This window comes from Oncorhynchus mykiss, chromosome 26 (assembly GCF_013265735.2).
Source record: "Oncorhynchus mykiss isolate Arlee chromosome 26, USDA_OmykA_1.1, whole genome shotgun sequence".
In the NCBI taxonomy this organism is placed as follows: Eukaryota; Metazoa; Chordata; class Actinopteri; order Salmoniformes; family Salmonidae; genus Oncorhynchus; species Oncorhynchus mykiss.
Genome location: NC_048590.1, coordinates 47,964,656 through 47,984,024, shown reverse-complemented (window position 1 = coordinate 47,984,024; position 19,369 = coordinate 47,964,656). Strand labels below are relative to the sequence as shown.

The following is a 19,369-nucleotide window of genomic DNA, read 5'->3' as shown; positions in this document are numbered from 1 at the left end:
GGGGATAGTGACATAGCTAAATGTCCTGTTTGAACGAGGCTGCTTAACATGGTCAGGATGGTGGTAGCGGGGATAGTGACATAGCTAAATGTCCTGTTTGAACGAGGCTGCTTAACATGGTCAGGATGGTGTTATAGCCGGGATAGTGACATAGCAAAATGTCATGGCATACATGCTGATGACAACTCATTGAGTGAACAACTGAGGGAGATGTGCCAGCAAAGTTAGTGGGCTTCATGCCTTTGGTCAATAAGGACAAAGTCAGTGGACACTCATCCAGACAGAGTAACATAAAAAAGTACCTTCTGAAGCAGACCAAAGGTCATTTGATGCTGTCATTTCCACAGAGAATGAGGGTTTGCTGTAGGGTTGGCTGGATCACTCTCATTTCCACAGAGGATGAGGGTTTGCTGTAGGGTTGGCTGGATCACTCTGTCATTTCCACAGAGGATGAGGGTTTGCTGAAGGGTTGGCTGGATCACTCTGTCATTTCCACAGAGGATGAGGGTTTGCTGTAGGGTTGTCTGGATCACTCTGTCATTTCCACAGAGGATGAGGGTTTGCTGCAGGGTTGTCTGGATCACTCTGTCATTTCCACAGAGGATGAGGGTTTGCTGTAGGGTTGGCTGGATCACTCTGTCATTTCCACAGAGGATGAGGGTTTGCTGAAGGGTTGGCAGGATCACTCTGTCATTTCCACAGAGGATGAGGTTTTGCTGAAGGGTTGGCTGGATCACTCTGTCATTTCCACAGAGGGTGAGGGTTTGCTGTAGGGTTGGCTGGATCACTCTGTCATTTCCACAGAGGATGAGGGTTTGCTGTAGGGTTGGCTGGATCACTCTGTCATTTCCACAGAGGATGAGGGTTTGCTGAAGGGTTGGCTGGATCACTCTGTCATTTCCACAGAGGATGAGGGTTTGCTGAAGGGTTGGCTGGATCACTCTGTCATTTCCACAGAGGATGAGGGTTTGCTGAAGGGTTGGCTGGATCACTCTGTCATTTCCACAGAGGATGAGGGTTTGCTGAAGGGTTGGCTGGATCACTCTGTCATTTCCACAGAGGGTGAGGGTTTGCTGAAGGGTTGGCTGGATCACTCTGTCATTTCCACAGAGGGTGAGGGTTTGCTGAAGGGTTGGCTGGATTATTCTGACATTTCCACAGAGGATGAGGGTTTGCTGAAGGGTTGGCTGGATCACTCTGTCATTTCCACAGAGGATGAGGGTTTGCTGAAGGGTTGGCTGGACAATTCTGACATATTCACAGCTGTCCACTGCTGCTGTCTATATGTGATCTTGCAGCTCTAACCAGTTGCAGCACTGTGGATGGGGCTTCCTTCATGTATAATGTATTTAGAGATTGAAACATTGAGCCACATGAAGAGTGTACAGTCTGTTTCAGGTATGAACAGCCTGCGGGCATTCAACGGTTTTCCAAAGCTGTCACACAAGCCTGGCCGTGTTGTCAAGACAACACTTTACTTGTTAGGCCTGAGTGTGAGAGGGCAGGTTTAGAGGGCCAGGTTGGACTTGTTACACTGCTCATTGAGTTTTATGGGCTCATTAAGCGAGCAGTGTCAAATCTCCCTCGGGCTGCACAAAAACACACAAAAACAGTTTAAAGTAAACAGTGGAGTTTGAAAATGGTTTTGCTTTTTAAAAAACCCGGTCGTTAGTAATTTCTTCGCTCACATACAGTCTGTATTCTTCACCTGTTAGATGTCTAATGTTGGTCATAGTACAGCATGTTTGTCCCAATGCAACATGTTTGTCCCCGTACAGAGCCCTCAGTAATTATTGGGACAGTGTGCATCATGTTGGTCATAGTACAGCATGTTTGTCCCAATGCAACATGTTTGTCCCCGTACAGAGCCCTCAGTAATTATTGGGACAGTGTGCATCATGTTGGTCATAGTACAGCATGTTTGTACCAATGCAACATGTTTGTCCCCGTACAGAGCCCTCAGTAATTATTGGGACAGTGTGCATCATGTTGGTCATAGTACAGCATGTTTGTCCCAATGCAACATGTTTGTCCCCGTACAGAGCCCTCAGTAATTATTGGGACAGTGTGCATCATGTTGGTCATAGTACAGCATGTTTGCCCCAATGCAACATGTTTGTCCCCGTACAGAGCCCTCAGTAATTATTGGGACAGTGTGCATCATGTTGGTCATAGTACAGCATGTTTGCCCCAATGCAACATGTTTGTCCCCGTACAGAGCCCTCAGTAATTATTGGGACAGTGTGCATCATGTCGGTCATAGTACAGCATGTTTGTCCCAATGCAACATGTTTGTCCCCGTACAGAGCCCTCAGTAATTATTGGGACAGTGTGCATCATGTTGGTCATAGTACAGCATGTTTGTCCCAATGCAACATGTTTGTCCCCGTACAGAGCCCTCAGTAATTATTGGGACAGTGTGCATCATGTTGGTCATAGTACAGCATGTTTGTCCCCGTACAGAGCCCTCAGTAATTATTGGGACAGTGTGCATCATGTCGGTCATAGTACAGCATGTTTGTCCCAATGCAACATGTTTGTCCCCATACAGAGCCCTCAGTAATTATTGGGACAGTGTGCATCATTTTCTCTTCTTTGGGCTCTAAACTAAACTTGGATTTGAAACAATGACTATGCTGTTAAATTGAAGACTGCAAGCTTTCATTTGAGGGTGTATTCATTCATGTTGGGGGAACTGTTTAGAAACATAGTACTTTTTGTACACAGTCAGACTGTGACAGTCCGTTCATTTTAAGGGACCAAAAAAATTGGGACAAATACTCTTATATGTGTATAAAAGTCGTAAAAAGTTTTTGGTCCCATATTCATAGCACTCAATGACTTCATCCAGCTTGTGACTCTACACATTTGTTGGATGCATTTACTGTTTGTTTTGGTTGTGTTTCAGATTATTTTGTGCCAGAAATAAATGAATGGTAAATAATGTATTGTGTCATTGTATTGTACTTGAGAATATAATATGTTTCTGAACAATTCTACAGTAATGTGGATGCTAACACGATTACAGTTCATCCTGAATGAATCGTAAATAATGATGAGTGAGAAAGTTACAGACGTACAAATATCGTACCTCCAGGAAATGCTAACATCTCACCATTACAATAACAGGGGGGAGGGGTTATGATATTTGTTCATCTGTAACTTTCTCACTATGTAGAAAAAAACGTGCTGTAATTTCTAAACGGTTCACCCGATATCGTGAAAATACCCTCAAATTAAAGCTGACAGACTGCATAGTCATTGTTTGATTTCAAATCTAAACTTTTGAAGTGCTGTACAGCATCAATGTCCCAATAATGAATCAATATGTCATTCAGCCAGTCCTTAGACCCTGACTGTTCCAGTTATGAATGTCTCGATGTCCCCACAGTGGCTTACAGCTGTGCATTACAACTCCCCCCAGACCTGCTCTGCAGACATGGCTTATACAGTCCAAGGCCCTGCGTCAGGCTCTGCCACGGAGGATTTAGTTAACCCTGGGAGGGCGTAGAACTGGCCGAGAAGGCAGACAGCTTGCTTAGCAGTGCCCAACTCCTGTGTGGGAGTGGCACATCTGGTGCCAGATACTCCATCCCATCATGTCACCAGCACCATCCATTGTGAAGCATCTTTCAACAGAGGTCTGATGAGCTTTCCAGAGAAAAGCCTTCCAGCGCAAGAAGATCCAGAACGGGCCAACTAAAAGATGCTGAGTTGCACCTTTTACCTCATGTGAGGTGTACACCTCCAATCGCAGGGCTGCTCTTTCATGCGAGAGCTGCAATGTGAATTCCTTCATAAAGTTCAGAGAGCGTTTGACCGTTTCATATTAGAATCTGGAACGTGGACTTCTCCACCACGTATAGGTGTACCAATGAAGGTTGATTTTCAGAGAGGTGGTGGGGAGCTGCCGTCTCGCCATGTGAATTTGGTTAAAACTCAATCTGCTGGTCCAGAATCTTGGCCTGTGGGTAACAGTCATGCCCCGGAGCGTTATGACTGTTACCCACACACAGACCAGCATGGCAGACGCTGTGAGGTGCCATGTGTGTGGAGATGAAGTCTTTCACATCTTCCCTGAAAGCCCCCCGTGTCTATGTTTGACAAAATGTAGACAAGTTATTTTGTTCAGCACTGTGTAGCGCTGTATATGATGCATCCGAGTCCCAGGTCACATTATGGGCGTTGCATGGATCCTTTTAAAGGGCATCAGCATCACCTCTCATGAACTGAAACCTGACCATGACGCTGATTGTCCTTTGAGTAGCACGAAGCTCCATCAAGTCCTGTGTGAGGATCCATTCTAGCAGGCGTTGCACCCCTGGCTGTTCATAGTGCACCCGCGGGTCGTCTCTCCACCAGTGGGGCTGCGGTGGAGCTCCTGCAGCTTGGTGCTGGGCCAAAAGCAGTGGCTGGCCGGTCGGGCCCGTGGTTTATTTATCTGGGCAGAAGAGCCGGTACACAGGAAACCCGGCAAGACTCCGGCCTAGCTTTAGGAGCTGCTGATATTACTGGGAATATTAAATTGCTCTGCCACGTTAGGGGTTTGAAATGGAAACTGGATCCCCTCCCCATCTCACGCTTTCACCTCCACTCTTTCCGTCTCTCGCTCATTCTCTCTCTATGTTGTTCTTTTTGCTCTCTCTTTTTCTTGGTAGGAAGTACAGCATAGCTGCTCTGTGATGGTATCTGGGACAGTTTGCTTTATATAACGAGCCTCAGAGACATCAAAGTGCCGGGCTAGTGGAGTCATTTGTGTTTATGTGTATTTAAGACGGCACGCCTGGACAAATTATGCAAACCCATATGGGAAAGAATTCAAATATACCACCTGCTGTGAAGAATTATAGCTTTTCAGCACCATTTCCTCCACCATTTAGCAGCATTTTTTATTTCAGCTTAATTCATTTACTTGTTGACTCCCTCCAGGTAATATTTTTGGGGGAGATCAAAGAACAGCTGAACATGTGAACCATTCATGCAACAGGAAATTAACAATGTGGAGAATATGTCAATATTGAGATTGAATGCTAGATATTTTATATATTTATTTTATTTTTTATTTAACCAGTTAAGAACAAATTCTTATTTTCAATGACGGCCTAGTGGGTCAACTGCCTGTTCAGGGACAGAACGACAGATTTGTACCTTGTCAGCTCGGGGATTTGAACTTGCAACTTTCCGGTTACCAGCCCAATGCTCTAACCACTAGGCTACCCTGCCACCCCATATACAGTGCCTTCGGAAAGTATTCAGACCCCTTGACTTTTTCCACATTTTGTTATTCTAAAATTGATTACATTGTTTATTTTCCTCACCAATCTACACACAATCCCCCATAGTGACAAAGCAAAAACTGTTGTTTAGACATTTTTGCTAATATTATAAAAAGATGTAAAACTGAAATATCACATTTACTTAAGTAATTCAGACCTTTTACTCAGTACTTTGTTGAAGCACCTTTAGCAGGGATTACAGCCTCGAGTCTTATTGGGTATGATGCTCAAGCTTGGCACACCTGTAATTGGGAAGTTTCTCCCATTCTTCTCTGCAGATCCTCTCAAGCTCTGTTAGATTGGATGTGGAGAGTTGCTGCACAGCAATCCAGAGATGTTTCATCGGGCTGGGCCACTCAAGGTCATTCAAAGACTTGTCCCAAAGCCACTCCTACGTTGTCTTGGCTGTGTGTTTAGGGTTGTTCTCCTGTTGGAAGGTGAACCTTCGCCCCAGTCTGAGGTCCTGAACTCTCTGGAGCAGGGTTTCATCAAGGATCTCTCTGTACTTTGCTCTGTTCATCATTGCCTTGATCCTGACTAGTGTCCTAGACCCTGCCGCTGAAAAACATCCCCATTGCATGATGCTGCCACCACCATGCTTCACCGTAGGGATGGTGCCAGGTTTCCTCCAGACGCTTGGCATTCAGGCCAAAGAGTTCAATCTTGGGTTTCATCAGACCAGAGGATCTTGTTTCTCATGGTCTGAAAGTCTTTAGGTGTCTTTTGGCAAACTCCAAGCAGGCTGTCATGTGCCTTTTAGTGAGGAGTGGCTTCCGTCTGCTCACTCTGATTGGTGGAGTGTTGCAGAGATGGTTGTCCTTCTGGAAGGTTCTCCTATCTCCACAGAGGAACTCCCAGACCAAGGCCCTTCCCCCCCTATTGCTCAGTATGGCCAGGTTGCCAGCTCTAGCAACAGTCTTGGTGGTTCCTGTCACGTATACTCCCTCTGAGGCGCTCGAGGTCAACAGGCTGCTCATTATTACGAACACATCTCACCAGCGCCTCATCAGACTCACCTGGCCTCCATCACCTGCCTGATTACCTTCCCCATATATGTCACTCCCTTTGGTTCTTTCCCTAGGCGTTATTGTTTCTGTTCCAGTGTTGATTTCTGTATTTATTAAATACACTCCCTGAACTTGCTTCCCGACTCCCAGCGTACATGGTACAGTTCCAAACTTCTTCCATTTAAGAACGATGGAGGCCACTGTGTTCTTGGGGACCTTCAATGCTGCAGAAATTTTTTGGTATCCTTCCCCAGATCTGTGTCTCGACATTTGGTATTTTATTAGGATCCCCATTAGCTGTTGCAAAAGCAGCAACTACTCTTCCTGGGGATCAACACAAAACATGAAACATAATACAGAATGACATAATACAGAACATCATTAAACAAGAACAGCTCAAGGACAGAACTACATACATTTTTAAACAGGCACCACGTAGCCTCCATGTCAATACACACAAACTATCTAGGTCAAATAGGGGAGAGGCGTTGTGCCACAATCCTGTCTCGGAGCTCTACGGACAATTCCTTTGACCTCATGGTTTGGTTTTTGCTCTGACATACACTGTAAACTGTGGGACCTTATATGCAGTGCCTTGCAAAAGTATTCACCCCCCTTCTATTTTGTTGAATTACAGCCTGTAATTGAAATTGATTTTTATTTGGATTTCATGTCATGGACATACACAAAACAGTCCAAATTGGTGAAGTGAAATGAAAAAAATAATACTTTTTTACAACATTTTAATGGAAAATTGTTGAGTGCATATGTATTCACCCCCTTTGCTATGAAGCCCCTAAATAAGATCTGGTGCAACCAATTACCTTCATGAGGTCACAAAATTAGTTAAATAAAGTCTACCTGTGTGCAATCTAAGTGTCACATGATCTGTCACACGATCTCAGTATATATACACCTGTTCTGAAAGGCCCCAGAGTCTGCAACACCACTAAGCAAGGGGCACCACCAAGCAAGTGGCACCATGAAGCCCAAGGATCTCTCCAACCAGGTCAGGGACACAGTTGTGGAGAAGTACAGATCAGGGTTGGGTTATAAAAAAAATATCATAAACTTTAAACATCCCACGGAGCACCATTAAATCCATTATTATAAAATGGAAAGAAAATGGCACCACAACAAACCTGTCAATAGAGGGCCTCCCACCAAAACTCACGGACCAGGCAAGGAGGGCATTAATCAGAGAGGCAACAAATAGAACAAAGATAACCCTGAAGGAGCTGCAAAGCTCCACAGAGGAGATTGGAGTATCTGTACATAGGACCACTTTAAGCCGTACACTCCACAGAGCTGGGCTTTACGGAAGAGTGGTCATAAAAAAGCTTAAAGAAAAAAATAATCAAACACATTTGGTGTTCTCCAAAAGGCATCTGGGAGACTCCCCAAACATATGGAAGAAGGTACTCAGGTTAGATTAAACTAAAATTGAGCTTTTGGGCCATCAAGGCAAACACTATGTCTGGCGCAAACCCAATACCTCTCATCCCCCCGAGAACAGCATCCCACAGTGAAGCATGGTGGTGGCAGCATCATGCTGTCTTTCATTGGCAGAGTCTGGGAAACTGGTCAGAACATGAAGGAATGATGGATGGAGCTAAATACAGGCACATTGAGGGAAACCTTATTCAGTCTTCAAGAGATTTGAGACTGGGACGGAGCTTCACCTTCCAGCAAGACAATGATCATAAGCATACTGCTAAAGCAACACTTGAGTGGTTTAAGGGGAAACTTTTAAATGTCTTGGAATGGCCTAGTCAAAGCACAGACCTCAATCGGATTTAAAATCTGTGGTATGACTTAAAGATTGCTGTACACCAGCGGAACCCATCCAACTTGAAGGAGCTGGAGCAGTTTTGCCTTAAAGAATGGGCAAAAATCCCAGTAGCTAGATGTGCCAAGCTTATAGAGACATACCCCAAGATAATTGCAGCTGTAATTGCTGAAAAAGGTGGCTCTACAAAGTATTGACTTTGGGGTGGTGAATAGTTATGCACGCTCAAGTTTTCATTTTTTTTGGTCTTATTTCTTGCTTGTTTCACAATAAAAATATTTTGCATCTTCAAAGTGGTAGGTAGTATGTTGTGTAAATCAAATGAACAAACCGCCCAAAAACCTATTTTAATTCCAGATTGTATGGCAACAAAATAGGAAAAATGCCAAGGTGGGTGAATACTTTCGCAAGCCACTGTGGACATGTGTGTGCCTTTCCAAATCATGTCCAATAAATTGAATTTACCACAGGTGGACTCCAATCAAGTTGTAGAAATATCTCAAGGATGATCAATGGAAGCAGGATGCACCTGAGCTCAATTTGAGTCTCATAGCAAAAGGTCTGAATACTTAAAACATTTGCAAACATTTCTAAAAACATATTTTTGCTTTGTCATTATGGGGTATTGTGTGTAGATTGCTGAGGAAATTGTTTTATTTAATCCATTTTAGAATAGGGCTGTAACGTAACAAAATGTGGGAAAAACGAAGGGATCTGAATACCTCCCAAAGGCACTGTATGCTCACATATACTCTTGTATAATTTCTCTTGACAGAGCAGCAACATCTGTTGGCAGAATATACTAGTGAGATATACATATTTTGGAGGATTATAAAGATATTTTTTCTGCAATTGCAGTGCTCTCATTAGATTTAAAATCTTCAGCTGCCTTGATAGCAGACGTGATCTCCTTTAAAACTGTCAACGTGAAAAATCAAACTCTTCTAAAGAATGAACCATGACAGTACTTTATTTCAAAGGAAATGGTTATTGGCCTGACTTTGACTTTGATACTCTTCTAAAGAATGAACCATGACAGTACTTTATTTCAAAGGAAATGGTTATTGGCCTGACTTTGACTTTGATACTCTTCTTTAACTGCTAACTGAATCTCACAAGTGACTGATGTTTTTCAAATGCCTACTTTCTATGAAAAATATATATATAATCATTTTAACTACTAGGGCCAGGACGATACCAGTATCGCGAAACTCCTTAGTATCATAACAAAGAAACCAAACACAATGCGGATTTAAGTTCTTTAGGAAAACAGCATTAATGTTGGAAACAAACATCATTAGTTTGTCTTTCAGAGTCACATTTATTTATTTTATGTCTATAGCTCACAATATTTGACATACAGCAGGTGTTTAAAGGACTGAAAGAGTTTGGTCTGCTTTGTGTTTACATTTTTGCCATAGAAACAATATTGTGATAATGGTATGGTCCCGGCCCTACTAACTATCCCGACCAGCAATTAAATAACGAGTTCCAATGCATTTCACACGTTTGTCCAATACACACTTTTCTCTGTCAAGTCCATTTGTCCATCAAATGGAAATAAACATGTATTTGGCCAGTTTCTGCTTCTAACTATTTATTTAATATATCAGCTCTCTATACTGCTCTAATCTTGGTAAAAATGATTAGCAATACACAACAGAACCATACCTGAACTGCCGCTTGCAAACTCTCTGAACCATTGGTTTGCCTCTCAGTGCTGAAGCTAACCCAACTTTGACCTTCTATTTATTTGTTATGTCGCCTCATAAACTTTGTTGGTGCTTTTACGTTGTGATCTCAGTAACAATATACATTTCCCATGGAGAAAAAAGGATCACTTGACTTGACCCTCAGAGCCTAACAGATTGTAGAGCTGTATAGAGAGGACTGAGAGTGGGGTTTAGGGTATTCAAAATAGGCCCTACTGTGTTGACGTAAGAGAAGTGGGGGCTTGTCCTGGGCTCTGTTTTTGTGTGCTCTATGAAATCCATCTCTTCAACTCACTGGGATGGGTTCTGATTTCTCACTGGGATGGGTTCTGACTGTTCACTGGGCTGGGTACTGACTGCTCACTGGGAAGGGTTCTGACTGCTCACTGGGATGGGTTCTGACTGATTACTAAGTAATGTTCTGACTGCTCACTGGGATGGGTTCTGTGTGCTCACTGGGTTGGGTTCTGACTGCTCAAGGTGCTGGGTTCTGACTGCTCAAGGTGCTGGGTTCTGACTGCTCACATGGATGGGTTCTGACCGCTCACGGGGTTGGGTTCTGACTGCTCAAGGTGCTGGGTTCTGACTGCTCAAGGTGCTGGGTTCTGAATGCTCACAGGGATGGGTTCTGACCTCTCACACGGTTGGGTTCTGACTGCTCACAGGGTTGGGTTCTGACCGCTCACAGGGTTGGGGGGCTGACTGCTCACAGGGTTGGGTTCTGACTGCTCACAGGGATGGGTTCTGACCGCTCACAGGGTTGGGTTCTGACTGCTAACAGGGATGGGTTCTGACCGCTCACAGGGTTGGGTTCTGACCGCTCACAGGGTTGGGTTCTGACTGCTCAAGGTGCTGGGTTCTGAATGCTCACAGGGATGGGTTCTGACCGCTCACACGGTTGGGTTCTGACTGCTCACAGGGTTGGGTTCTGACCGCTCACAGGGTTGGGGGGCTGACTGCTCACAGGGTTGGGTTCTGACCGCTCACAGGGTTGGGTTCTGACCGCTCACAGGGTTGGGTTCTGACCGCTCACAGGAATGGGTTCTGACCGCTCACAGGGATGGGTTCTGACCGCTCACAGGGTTGGGTTCTGACTGCTCACAGGGATGGGTTCTGACTGCTCACAGTGATGGGTTCTGACCGCTCACAGGGTTGGGTTCTGACTCCTCACAGGGATGGGTTCTGACCGCTCACAGGGTTGGATTCTGACCGCTCACAGGGATGGGTTCTGACTGCTCACAGGGTTGGGTTCTGACCGCTCACAGGGTTGGGTTCTGACTGCTCACAGGGTTGGGTTCTGACTCCTCACAGGGTTGGGTTCTGACTGCTCACAGGGATGGGTTCTGGCCGCTCACAGGGTTGGGTTCTGACTGCTCACAGGGTTGGGTTCTGACTCCTCACAGGGTTGGGTTCTGACTGCTCACAGGGTTGGGTTCTGACTGCTCACAGGGATGGGTTCTGACTCCTCACAGGGATGGGTTCTGACCGCTCACAGGGTTGGGTTCTGACTCCTCACAGGGTTGGGTTCTGACTGCTCACAGGGTTGGGTTCTGACTGCTCACAGGGTTGGGTTCTGACTGCTCACAGGGTTGGGTTCTGACCGCTCACAGGGTTGGGTTCTGACTGCTCACAGGGTTGGGTTCTGACTGCTCACAGGGTTGGGTTCTGACTCCTCAAAGGGTTGGGTTCTGACCGCTCACAGGGTTGGGTTCTGACTCCTCACAGGGTTGGGTTCTGACCGCTCACAGGGTTGGGTTCTGACTCCTCACAGGGTTGGGTTCTGGCCGCTCACAGGGTTGGGTTCTGACTGCTCACAGGGTTGGGTTCTGACTCCTCACAGGGTTGGGTTCTGACTGCTCACAGGGTTGGGTTCTGACTGCTCACAGGGATGGGTTCTGACTCCTCACAGGGATGGGTTCTGACCGCTCACAGGGTTGGGTTCTGACTGCTCACAGGGTTGGGTTCTGACTGCTCACAGGGTTGGGTTCTGACTGCTCACAGGGTTGGGTTCTGACTGCTCACAGGGTTGGGTTCTGACCGCTCACAGGGTTGGGTTCTGACTCCTCACAGGGTTGGGTTCTGACCGCTCACAGGGTTGGGTTCTGACTGCTCACAGGGTTGGGTTCTGACTGCTCACAGGGTTGGGTTCTGACTGCTCACAGGGTTGGGTTCTGACTGCTCACAGGGTTGGGTTCTGACTGCTCACAGGGTTGGGTTCTGACCGCTCACAGGGTTGGGTTCTGACCGCTCACAGGGTTGGGTTCTGACCGCTCACAGGGTTGGGTTCTGACTCCTCACAGGGTTGGGTTCTGACTCCTCACAGGGTTGGGTTCTGACCGCTCACAGGGTTGGGTTCTGACTCCTCACAGGGTTGGGTTCTGACTGCTCACAGGGTTGGGCTCTGACTGTGAAATATTTTTTTCCAAGTAATAATCCTCTAACTGTATGTCATTAAGCGTGATGACTTTTAAAGCTGCCTCTTTCTTTCTCTTGGTACTTCTCCATTTCTCTCTTTATTTCCTGCTCTACTTTAGTGTTATATCACTGTCATCACAAGCTGGCTCATAGCCCTTGACGTCAGACAAGAAAAATTGCAATGAAATGTAAATCCCAACATGAACCCTGACCTTACAGTAGCCAAGACGTCTGTCTTCCACTGTAGAGAGACAAAGTGGTGTGAGACCTGAGACCGGTGAACCGAAGACAATGTATACAGCTGGAGTTGAAGGAGAAGATAGATGAATGAAGAGCCAGAATGAAAGGAAGTTATGTTGACGAAGATTATGTTTTCCATCCTGCTCTCTCCTCTCTGTCAAGAAGAAGATCTACTCATGTCTTCCATCTCCTCAACAAAAATGTGCTTGCTGCTTGCTTCCTCCGTTGGAAATAAAAAATCCACATGATGTTGTTTTCATTAATAAGCCATTTTGGGTAACTTGGTGACAGCGAGAAAAGCCGAAAAAGTATCGTCTCTGATACGCATTTTAATTGAATCCAGAAGGGAATTGCGTTTTCCCATAATTCTCTTAGTGTCCAGAGGAAGTGAGGAGAAGTAATCTACACCATCACAAATCCGCTCTGTCTTTTGATCAGTCCCCATAGTTGTGTTTGCGGTCCTTTCCATTTTGATCTCTGAGATGAATTTGTCTTGTCTGGTTCCCACATGGTCTAATCAGGGTTTCACCACAGTGCTTAAACGCTCTGCTCAACTTCTACCAGAAATACACATCTGGGAAGGCATGTGGGTTGCAATTATTGATCTTTCTCAGCTCAGCACCTGTGGTAGATTTCTAAATCTGATCTCACGTACAGGAAACAATTAAGGGGGTCGAATTTGACTGGGAAGGGAATTCCCTACCCTGATGTGAGCATCGTACAGTCAATGGTCAGTCATCATCTGATGAAGAGTGATCTGCCAATCAGAGGGCTGCTGCCTGGCATCAGTATTCTAGATGCCATCTCCAGCCTTTATGCCATTAAGCAAGGCACTCAGTGTGTTTGTCTCGGGTGTTGGTAGAAAACAAATAGATGAATTTACGTTTCCTCAGAATAGCACAATAAGGTATGCTTCTGTTCTTCTTGTCGTAAAGTCTTGTCTTAGCCAAGTACAATGGCAATAACCTTAAATAATGTTATTCAGTGTAGATCAGTGCTATTCTGACTTTAGTGTTCATTCAGTGCTACATAATGTTGGCATCTAGTAAAAGGAAATCTATTTTGGTATTTGTTTCATTAGTCCCATTGTTGATACAGTTCCATGTTTTACAATGTCAGCAATCAACTTTTCAAGACATACTGTACATCTCAAAATACAGAAATACAGCAGGTATGATGCATTTTGTACACCGGCTGTTTTTCTGTATTTAAAAAAAAGAAGTTAATATAATTTTTCTGTGGAGTTTTCCTTTAATGTACTTTGTATACAGTATGTCCATTTAAACGAGCAGGATGGAAATATCCAGGTAAGCTGCTACATGATTTCAACATCCAGTCTTCAAATCAAATTACATTTATTTATATAGCCCTTCGTACATCAGCTGATATCTCAAAGTGCTGTACAGAAACCCAGTGTAAAACCCAAAACAGCAAGCAATGCAGGTGTAGAAGCACGGTGGCTAGGAAAAACTCCCTAGAAAGGCCAAAACCTAGGAAGAAACCTAGAGAGGAACCAGTCCTCTTCTGGCTGTGCCGGGTGGAGATTATAACAGAACATGGCCAAGATGTTTAAATGTTCATAAATGACCAGCATGGTTAAATAATGATAATCACAGTAGTTGTCGAGGGTGCAGCAAGTCAGCACCTCAGGAGTAAATGTCAGTTGGCTTTTCATAGCCGGTCATTAAGAGTATCTCTACCACTCCTGCTGTCTCTAGAGAGTTGAAAATAGCAGATCTGGGACAGGTAGCAGTCCAGTGAACAGGTCAGGATTACACAGCCGCAGGCAGAACAGTTGAAACTGGAGCAGCAGCACGGCCAGGTGGACTGGGGACAGCAAGGAGTCATCATGCCAGGTAGTCCTGAGGCATGGTCCTAGGGCTCAGGTCCTCCGAGAGAATGAGAGAATTAGAGAGAGCATACTTAAATTCACACAGGACACCGGATAAGACAGGAGAAGGACTCCAGATATAACAAACTGACCCTAGCCCCCCGACACATAAACTACTGCAGCATAAATACTGGAGGCTGAGACAGGAGGGGTCAGGAGACACTGTGGTCCCATCCGATGATACCCCCGGACAGGGCCAAACAGGAAGGATATAACCCCACCCACTTTGCCAAAGCACAGCCCTCACACCATCTTCAACCACCAACTTACCATCCTGAGACAAGGCCGAGTATAGCCCACAAAGATCTCCGCCACAGCACAACCCAAGGGGGGGGGGGGGGGGCAACCCAGACAGGAAGATCACGTCAGTGACTCAACCCACTCAAGTGTGTTGCACCCCTCCTAGGGATGGCATGAAAGAGCACCAGTAAGCCAGTGACTCAGCCCCTGTAATAAGGTTAGAGGCAGAGAATCCCATTGGAGAGAGGGGAACCGGCCAGGCAGAGACAGCAAGGGTGGTTCGTTGCTCCAGAGCCTTTCCATTCACCTTCACACTCCTGGGCCAGACTACACTCAATCATATGACCCACTGAAGAGATGAGTCTTCAGTAAAGACTTAAAGGTTGAGACCGAGTTTGCGTCTCTCACATGGGTAGGCAGACCATTCCATAAAAATGGAGCTCTATAGGAGAAAGCCCTGCCTCCAGCTGTTTGCTTAGAAATTATAGGGACAATTAGGAGGCCTGTGTCTTGTGACCGTAGCATACGTGTAGGTATGTACGGCAGGACCAAATCAGAAAGATAGATAGGAGCAAGCCCATGTAAGGCTTTGTAGGTTAGCAGTAAAACCTTGAAATCAGCCCTTGCCTTAACAGGAAGCCAGTGTAGGGAGGCTAGCACTGGAGTAATATGATCAAATTGTTTGGTTCTAGTCAGGATTCTATCAGCCGTATTTAGCACTAACTGAAGTTTATTTAGTGCTTTATCCGGGTAGCCGGAAAGTAGAGCATTACAGTAGTCTAACCTTGAATTAACAAAAGCATGGATGAATTTTTCTGCATCATTTTTGGACAGAAAGTTTCTGATTTTTGCAATGTTACGTAGATGGAAAAAGCTGTCCTTGAAACAGTCTTGATGTGTTCTTCAAAAGAGAGATCAGGGTCCAGAGTAGCGCCGAGGTCCTTCACAGTTATATTTGAGACGACTGTACAACCATCAAGATTAATTGTCGGATTCAACAGAAGATCTCTTTGTTTCTTGGGACCTAGAACAAGCATCTCTGTTTTGTCCGAGTTTAAAAGTAGAAAGTTTGCAGCCATCCACTTCCTTATGTCTGAAACACAGGCTTCTACCGAGGGCAATTTTGGGGCTTCACCATGTTTCATTGAAATGTACAGCTGTGTGTTATCCGCATAGCAGTGAAAGTTAACATTATGTTTTCGAATGACATCCCCAAGAGGTAAAATATACAGTGAAAGCAATAGTGGTCCTAAAACGGAACCTTGAGGAACACCGAAATTTACAGTTGATTTGTCAGAGTACAAACCATTCACAGAGACAAACTGATATCTTTCCGACAGATAAGATCTAAACCAGGCCAGAACTTGTAGACCAATTTGGGTTTCCAATCTCTTCAAAAGAATGTGGTGATCGATGACATCAAAAGCAGCAGTAAGGTCTAGGAGCACGAGGACAGATGTTAGAGCCTCGGTCTGATGCCATTAAAAGGTAATTTACCACCTTCAGAAGTGCAGTCTCAGTGTTATGATGGGGTCTAAAACCAGACTGAAGTATTTCGTATATATTGTTTGTCTTCGGGAAGGCAGTGAGTTGATGCGCAACAGCTTTTTCAAACATTTTTGAGAGGAATGGAAGATTCGATATAGGCCGATAGTTTTTAATATTTTCTGGGTCAAGGTTTGGCTTTTTCAAGAGAGGCTTTATTACTGCCACTTTTAGTGAGTTTGGTACACATCTGGTGGATAGAGAGCCGTTTATTATATTCAACATAGGAGGACCAAGCACAGGAAGCAGCTCTTTCAGTAGTCTTCTGCACTATAACATGAATGATCAACTTCAATATGACTACTACCACTTATCCTCACACAAATCTTCAGCCATCCATCCACCCCTTTCAATATGACTACTACCGCTTACAAAACTTTCAGCCATCCATCCACCCCTTTCAATATGACTACTACCGCTTCTCCTCACACAAACCTTCAGCCATCCATCCACCCCTTTCAATATGACTACTACCTCTCCTCCTCACACAAACCTTCAGCCATCCATCCACCCCTTTCAATATGACTACTAACGCTTATCCTCACACAAACCTTCAGCCATCCATCCACCCCTTTCAATGTGACTACTAACGCTTATCCTCACACAAACCTTCAGCCATCCATCCACTCCCTTTCAATATGATTACTACCGCTTACAAAACCTTCAGCCATCCATCCACCCCTTTCAATATGACTACTACCGCTTACAAAACCTTCAGCCATCCATCCATCCACCCCTTTCAATATGACTACTACCGCTTATCCTCACACAAACCTTCAGCCATCCATCCACCCCTTTCAATATGACTACTACCGCTTACAAAACCTTCAGCCATCCATCCACCCCTTTCAATATGACTACTACTGCTTACAAAACCTTCAGCCATCCACCCACCCCTTTCAATATGACTACTACCGCTTCTCCTCACACAAACCTTCAGCCATCCATCCACCCCTTTCAATATGACTACTACCTCTCCTCCTCACACAAACCTTCAGCCATCCATCCACCCCTTTCAATATGACTACTAACGCTTATCCTCACACAAACCTTCAGCCATCCATCCACCCCTTTCAATATGACTACTACCGCTTATCCTCACACAAACCTTCAGCCATCCATCCACCCCTTTCAATATGACTACTACCTCTCCTCCTCACACAAACCTTCAGCCATCCATCCACCCCTTTCAATATGACTACTAACGCTTATCCTCACACAAACCTTCAGCCATCCATCCACCCCTTTCAATATGACTACTAACGCTTATCCTCACACAAACCTTCAGCCATCCATCCACCCCTTTCAATATGACTACTACCGCTTACAAAACCTTCAGCCATCCATCCACCCCTTTCAATATGACTACTACTGCTTATCCTCACACAAACCTTCAGCCATCCATCCACCCCTTTCAATATGACTACTACCGCTTACAAAACCTTCAGCCATCCCTCCATCCACCCCTTTCAATATGACTACTACTGCTTATCCTCACACAAACCTTCAGCCATCCATCCACCCCTTTCAATATGATTACTACCGCTTACAAAACCTTCAGCCATCCATCCATCCCTTTCAATATGACTACTACCGCTTACAAAACCTTCAGCCATCCATCCACCCCTTCCACCCACCCTCACGCAGACTGAGCAATGTCAATCAAACTCAGTGACAGACAGCTCTACTGTTTACCTACAGCCCCTACAGTGTAAAAGATCTGCTTGCCTTTTGGGACAAGGCTCTGTTTACAGTGAGCTAGGAGATCAGGGAGAGAGGGGTAAGGCCAGGGCTCTTCACAGGCATGAGGGGAATGGAAACAATTATCATTCTGAGATGACATCATGAGACCTCCATGGCTATGTTTGTTTCTGTACGAGATACTTAAGGTACTGGAGTCCAGGTGTCATGGCCTAGAGATATTCCAAGGGAAAATACTATAGTTTTCTTGGATCAGACGCATCAGCGGTAGCCTGTTTTCAATAGCACCTTAGAGGCTGCTGCCTATATACATAGACTTGAAATCACTGGCCACTTTAATAATGGAACACTAGTCACTTTAATAATATTTACATATTTTGCATTACTCATCTCATTTGTATATAATATATTCTATTCTACTGTATTTTAGTCTATGCTGCTCCAACATTGCAAGTCCAAATATTTATATTTATTTTGTATTTTTTATTTATTTTATTTTATTTCACCTTTATTTAACCAGGTAGGCTAGTTGAGAACACCTTTATTTAACCAGGTAGGCTAGTTGAGAACACCTTTATTTAACCAGGTAGGCTAGTTGAGAACACCTTTATTTAACCAGGTAGGCTAGTTGAGAACACCTTTATTTAACCAGGTAGGCTAGTTGAGAACACCTTTATTTAACCAGGTAGGCTAGTTGAGAACACCTTTATTTAACCAGGTAGACTAGTTGAGAACACCTTTATTTAACCAGGTAGGCTAGTTGAGAACACCTTTATTTAACCAGGTAGGCTAGTTGAGAACACCTTTATTTAACCAGGTAGGCTAGTTGAGAACACCTTTATTTAACCAGGTAGGCTAGTTGAGAACACCTTTATTTAACCAGGTAGGCTAGTTGAGAACACCTTTATTTAACCAGGTAGGCTAGTTGAGAACACCTTTATTTAACCAGGTAGGCTAGTTGAGAACACCTTTATTTAACCAGGTAGGCTAGTTGAGAACACCTTTATTTAACCAGGTAGGCTAGTTGAGAACACCTTTATTTAACCAGGTAGGCTAGTTGAGAACACCTTTATTTAACCAGGTAGGCTAGTTGAGAACACCTTTATTTAACCAGGTAGGCTAGTTGAGAACACCTTTATTTAACCAGGTAGGCTAGTTGAGAACACCTTTATTTAACCAGGTAGGCTAGTTGAGAACAAGTTCTCATTTGCAACTGCGACCTGGTCAAGATAAAGCATAGCAATCGACACACACAACAACACAGAGTTACACGTGGGATAAACAAAACATACAGTCAATAATACAGTAGAACAAAAGAAAACAAAAAGTCTATATACAGTTAGTGCAAATGAGGTAAGTTAAATTCGATTCCTTTACTTTAGATTTTGTGTGTATTGTTGTGAAATTGTTAGATATTACTCATAAGATATTACTGCACTGGAGCTAGAAACACAAGCATTTTGCTACACCCGCAATAACATTTGCTAAACATGTGTATGTGACCAATACAAGTTGATTTGATTTGAATATCGAGACAAGACAAACACCCTCTC

General features: G+C 44.5%; 1 protein-coding gene across 1 annotated transcript in view; it reads left to right on the top strand.

The window, feature by feature from the left end:
* LOC110520392 (integrin alpha-11) overlaps window positions 1-19,369 on the top strand; it is a 96,443-nt gene that overhangs the window by 9,119 nt on the left and 67,955 nt on the right. The window lies entirely within an intron of this gene.